At 49.9% G+C, this 6,102-nt stretch overlaps 1 pseudogene; it reads right to left on the bottom strand.

Annotated features, from left to right (window-relative positions):
* Positions 1-2,061: 2,061 nt before the first annotated feature.
* LOC125533060 lies at positions 2,062-5,756 on the bottom strand (annotated as a pseudogene).
* Between the last annotated feature and the right edge of the window lie 346 nt (positions 5,757-6,102).

Raw genomic sequence — 6,102 nt, 5'->3', positions numbered from 1 at the left:
GCACAACTCATGTTTCACGCGTTGGTTCAAGGAGAAGCTTCTGTCGTACCCTTTACATGAGGATTCTTCCGCGGAACAAAAACTCATATTCGCCTTGTCACAGGGCGCCGAGCACAACCTGATGACCTATGAGGCGTACGATATCAACGGCTACACATTCTACACCGAGGACAAGGACATGAAGAGCGATGGTTATCAGAACTCCGGGGTAACGATGGAATCCTACACCGGTAAAGACAAGGACAGATATTACGGAAGGATCGAGGAGATCTGGGAGCTGAGCTACGCTGGAGAGAAGGTCCCGATGTTCCGTGTAAGATGGGCCAAGAGCGTCATAAAAGAAGACCTGTATTTCACCACCATGGTTATACCCGAAGCCAAATCCAAGACCGCGGGCGCAAACGTCACCGCGAAAAATGAGCCATGGGTACTGGCTTCCCAAGTGGACCAATGCTTCTTCATTACCGACCCGTCAAAGCCTAGTCGTGTTGTCGTGAGGAGAGGCAAAAGGAAGGTCATCAGAATGGATGGATTCGCCAATGAGCAAGACTTCGACAAGTACGGCGACCCGAAAATGGAACATGACGACGACGATGAAGTGCCATACACCACAAGAAGAAGCAGGACCACCCTACCTAAAGGACGTCCGTTCAACAGAAGAACTCCATTTGCGAAAAAGAAGGGCAAGAAGATTGTGAAAAGATAGCTAGCTAAGATCGATTGTATTTAAATCGTAGTCTTCATTTCTCGATTTTATTTCAACATTTTGAAATGATATTTCTTCTGTTCTAGTCCTCATGAATATTGAATTTGTTAATATTTTTGAACTCATGAATATTTTTAAATTTCATGGGCACTTTTTGAATTCATGAATATTCTTCAAATTCGATGATATTATTTTCATATTCATAAATGTTTTACCAATTCACAAATGAATGCAACTAAAAATCCAAAAAAATATTGATGATACTTTTAAATAACAAATTTGATGATATTTTCAAATTATAAATTTGATGATATTTTCAATTAAAAATAAAAAAACAAATTTGATGATATTTTCAAAAAAACAAATTTGATGATATTTGATGATATCTTCTGTTCTATTCCTCAAGAAAATAACAAATTTGATAAAAAAACAAATTATTAGATGCAACAAAAAATAATGAAAAAAAGTTACTAATGGCGCACCAGAGGAGGGTGCGCCATTGCTATCAGAAAAAGGTTACTAATGGCGCACCAGAGGATGGTGCGCCATTGCTATCAGTGTTTTTATGGCGCACCCCTAGATGGTGCGCCATTACTAACATTCCCCCCTCTAGCTGGATACCCCTTCACCCGATCCCCCTTCCCTCTCCCTCGCCAGATCCCCCTTCCCTCCCTCGCCACACCCGCTCCAACGACCCCCGTGCCCACTTCGAAGACCCCCGCGCCCGCTCGGACGACCCCCGCGCCCGCTCCACATCCGCTCCGGCTCCCCTGTTGGATAAGGCCGAGCCAGACCCCTGTGCAAACCCTAGCACCTCCCCACTTCCCCTCCCCCCGCGCTGCTTCACCCGACTAGGTCGTCGCCGTCACCGCATCGTCCCTGCGACCACTGTCATCCCCGCAACCCACCAAGGAGTCCAGGAGCTCTGCAGTGTTCTTCTACGTCATCTACGGCCACCCGTTCGAGCTCGACGACTCTGCATCATGCAGATCGAGGTCTTCTTCCACCTCCGGCCACCGCGGCATCACCGTCGATCCACGTCACCTCGTCAACCCTGGCCCCGCATGAGCACGCCATTGTCTTCCTCTCGGTGAGCTGCACCGGTTCCCCTCCCCCCCTTTCGATTTCGTCGTCGTAGACTGTCGCACCACCGCGCCCCAGCTCCTGGTTGCCGCCCCCGTGGCCGTGCTCCCCTCGGCCCCTGGCCCCACCCAGGCGCGCTCACCGCACCGCGACCGCGCCTCCACTACACTTGGGCCGCGCCCGGCCGTATCGCATGTGTTCTAGATGAGCTGCTGCTAGTTAGTTCCCCTTAGACTACATTCTAGATTGCATAGCACAACTCCAGAATTTTGTCATTGCACACCTGCGCATATATTTGAGTTTGTGAGCAATGCCTGGTTTGACGTGAACAGGCCTAGGTTATTTGTCAGACCCACATAATACTTGTTGCCAAGCATCGTCGGGGTAAGATCAACCTGGTAGTAAAACAATCATTATAGACATGGATACCAGACTAGATGCATACCATAAGGCCTGAAAGGAAAATGTCTGAGATCTAGCGATAGTTTTGAACACCATCATACCTGACTGGTGTTGCTGAAGCCATATACGATCTTTGTAAGGACGAGCAATGCGAGACGCCTATGGTGTGCGCGTGAGAGAGGATGACCATGTCCTGGGCTGTGAGGTCCTTCAGTTGAAGTCACCAACCAGCTCAGAAGCTGTTGAGAGCGGCGACTAGTGAGGGTAGGTTGTCGAGGACGTTCTGGTCAGTGGACATCCTGCCGCCGCGGCGCCCAGCAGGCACCTTGTGAGCAACATTTCCTCCTAGCGCGATGCTGTCATGGGCGGCGAAGGCAAGGATGTCCGCGCATGAGACTGTCTTGGGGCATTGGGCCTTGATGGCCTTCTCTGCAGTTTCAGTTACCTGGAACCCACGAAGGCTAGGTTTGTTGGGAATGACGTCTTTCTCAGAAGTTTTGTTTGCCGTTGAGTCAATCCGGATTCAGGACTAAGCCATCACAACCTTGTTAGCATATCGTAATTGTGGTTTATGACAGCAGATCACCTCGCAAATATTTGTTTGAGTATGAACGTGGGCATTAGATTTGAAGATAGACATATATGCTGGTTGCTCATTTGCATTTTGTTAACATGCATGTTTCTTGTTGGTATATACAGAAGCAGTGTTGACTGATCAATATTGCATATCAGCTTTATCTTTTTGGGCCATATGCTGGCTAAATGCAAATTTGTCATACAAATTGAGACTTTAACGAGAATGCGTGCCACTAACCAATCTTTGCCTGTGTGTTGGGAGTTTTGACAGAGAAAATATATGAGTGATCAGTGAAATATGTTGGACATAATTCTAGGTTTGGATTTGGGTGAATGTAACCAGACTTATACTCTCAGATTTTGTCATAGTTGATGGTGTGAGGACTTATAATGTGATAAAGTATACACGTTGTTGCAACACACCTCCATATGAAAGTAGAGGCACATTGTCGTGCTAGTTTGCTGGGTTTTGTCTCCGACCATCATGTCGTGATGATTTTGCAGGTACCCTGAGAGGCCCTTGAGTTTGCCGGAATGTCGATTAACTTCCGTTTCGGCAAATTCGGGTACTCCATATGTCCTATTTTTAGAAAAGGTCATGCTGAAATTTTCTGTGAATTTTAGTATGACTTTGCTAAAAATAGGACATATGGGGTACTTGCGACTAATGCATGGGCCGGGGTATCTTAGTACTTAATTAAGTAGGATCAACTGCCTCTTGTGTTATGCATGGGCCTCAGCGTCGACAAACCCTAAATGATAAAACCTTGGCTTTTATGGTGCCTCGGTGTCGATAAAAACCTAAATGATGAAAGCTTAGGCTTTTAGGGTGCCTCAGCGTCGACAAACCCTAAATGATAAAAGCTTAGCTTTTAGGATGCCTCGGTGTCGACAAACCCTAAATGATGAGACCATGATCTTGTTCCTTGACAATAACCAACTTTTTGACCAAATTCATTTCCTATTTAGAGCGAAACATGGCCCACAACGATCAGGCCAGCGGTTCGGGCAAGGCATTCTGGGAGCTGTCCCAGGAGATGGAGGAAGAACCTCACCACTATGAGGACGCCGCGGAAGACACTGATCCTGACTACACAACCCCTAGTGGCGTCGGGATGACACCACTGATGGTGCCGCCGAGGATGCCACCACTGATGATGGCGGCACACGCACAGATGGCAGCCAACCGAAGCGGCAACGGAAGGACCGGCGCCCGAACGTGCTCGGCACCGTCAAGGAGGAATTTACTGAAGTGTCCTCCGAGGGGCATCCAACGGCGCCCAAAGAAATAGTCAAGGGGTACGCGGGACAGCTCGGGTGCATTCTCCGAAGCACTGTCTTGATCAACACCGAGAACCTAAGGCATTGTGACCGAGGGAATTTGCGCAACCTCCTCTTCACGAAGCTGCACGAACGATACAAGTTCCCGGTGACTTCGCAAACACACGCCTCTCAGGGAATAAAGTGAACAGTGCCACCCTCATGAAGATGAGCACGACCCTGGCTACTTGGAGAGCCTCAGTGAAGAGCATGATTGAAAAAGGTGATATTTATGAGAAGATCAAGGAGAAAAATCCTTCGATCAGCGAAGATGACTACCGGGAGTTCAAGATCAAGTGCGAGAGCAACGCATCTGCGGAATCAACTCAGTGGGGGAAAGAGATGCGGGACTTGAACTTAGGGGTCCACAAACTCAGTCCCGGCGGTTACAGAGTGGCGGAACCTATATGGGACAAGGAGGACGCGGAGCGTGCCGAGAAAGGCCTACCACCCCTCTTCGAGAAATACCGTGACAAGCAGACCAGGAACTATGTCATGGCCCGGTACAAGATTGACCCGGTAACCAAGGAGCTTACCACGGATCCGAAGACCAATGCGCTTGAGCGTGTTCTGGTAAGGAATACACCCCCACGTAATTAGCTCCATATGGTTGCATTTTAATTAATGAAGCCAAATTTCTAAATGGTTCACGTTCCTTCCGCAGGACACTAAAAGCAATAGCGCAAGGTTGTCTCAGAGCTCCCCTTTCGACACCCCTTTAAATAGGGCGTTGAACGTAATGAAAAACAAGGATAAGCTCAGTAAGACGACGTCAGCTGGTCGTGTGGCCGGCAAAGGCTTGTCCACGAAATGGTCGGAGTACTATATCGCTGGGCGAAAGGAGAGAAAGACCAGCTCGGAAAGCCAGGAGCGCGAGGTTCAACAACTCAAGGCACAAGTGGCGTGGATTCCGGAGATCGTCGAAGAGCAAGTGCGAGACCAACTGGGAGCGACGATCACCGCCATTATGCCTACCTTGGTTTCTGGGCTGCAGGCGTGGATTGCGGGCGGCCAACAGGGGCCGCCCCCGATTCCCAGCTTCATGGGCAGCAACTTGTGCAATGCGCCGGCGGCACCATTGGTGTCTCTGGCGGAGGCGGCATTGGTGTCTCCCGCGGCGGTGGCGGCATTGCAGCTTAATACACCCGGGTGTGGGAAGAATACGCCGGCCGGCACCTCAGAAGCAAGCGGCCCCTCCGTCACTTGCACGCCCGCCATTGGCGGTGCCTCGACATTTGCCGAGCTCGACACCATCACGGTAAATAATTAAGCCTCTCTTCTGATGAATTCATCTCCTTGCGTTTAACTGGGCATCCCTGACACCCTAAATGTTTTCGCAGGGCGCCGCCGACGTTCCGTGCACTCTCCTGCACTTCGTGAACGACGAGTTGGTCGATGTCTCCAAGGGCAGAATCGTTCAACCGGGCAGCCGCGTGTTCCACGGTAATCAGATGCCACTCACCGTTTATAGGGTTCAACTAGTTCGGGTGCAGCCGGGCTTCGACGACATGTTACCTCCGTATCGACCCCATGGGGCCGATGAAGATGATGTGATGACCCTCAGCGCCTGGATAAGCTGGCCCATGCTTTGGCCGAAGAGCCAGATTCTTTTGGGGCGGAGGACACCACCCCATAGACAACACCGCCAGCCGTGCCGGCGCCAAGCCATGGCAAGACCCTCGCAATGCTACCGGACATGGATATGGCACAGGATCCGGACATGCATATGGCATAGGATCCAGATGACAATGACGACGGTACATTTACCAACGTCGATAAGTACTTCAACGAACATGGGTATGGTGACGAATTCTTGGGGCCTCCTTCTCAAGAACCCATCCCTGCAAAAGACGATCTAGCTGGTACCACGGAGAAACCCAGTTGCAACAGGCATCGTCTGGCGTTCAGTTCTCAAGAGACGCCTCCAGCTGCTGCCTTCACCGAGCCTCATATAGCCGAGGTGCAAAATATTATCAGCCCCAACACACTCAAGAAGGCTGTTTGTGAGAAGAACT

The sequence above is a fragment of the Triticum urartu genome, chromosome 1, assembly GCF_003073215.2.
Source record: "Triticum urartu cultivar G1812 chromosome 1, Tu2.1, whole genome shotgun sequence".
NCBI classification, from domain to species: domain Eukaryota; kingdom Viridiplantae; phylum Streptophyta; class Magnoliopsida; order Poales; family Poaceae; genus Triticum; species Triticum urartu.
Note: the sequence above shows the minus strand (reverse complement) of the source record. Positions and strands in the feature narration are given on the sequence as shown.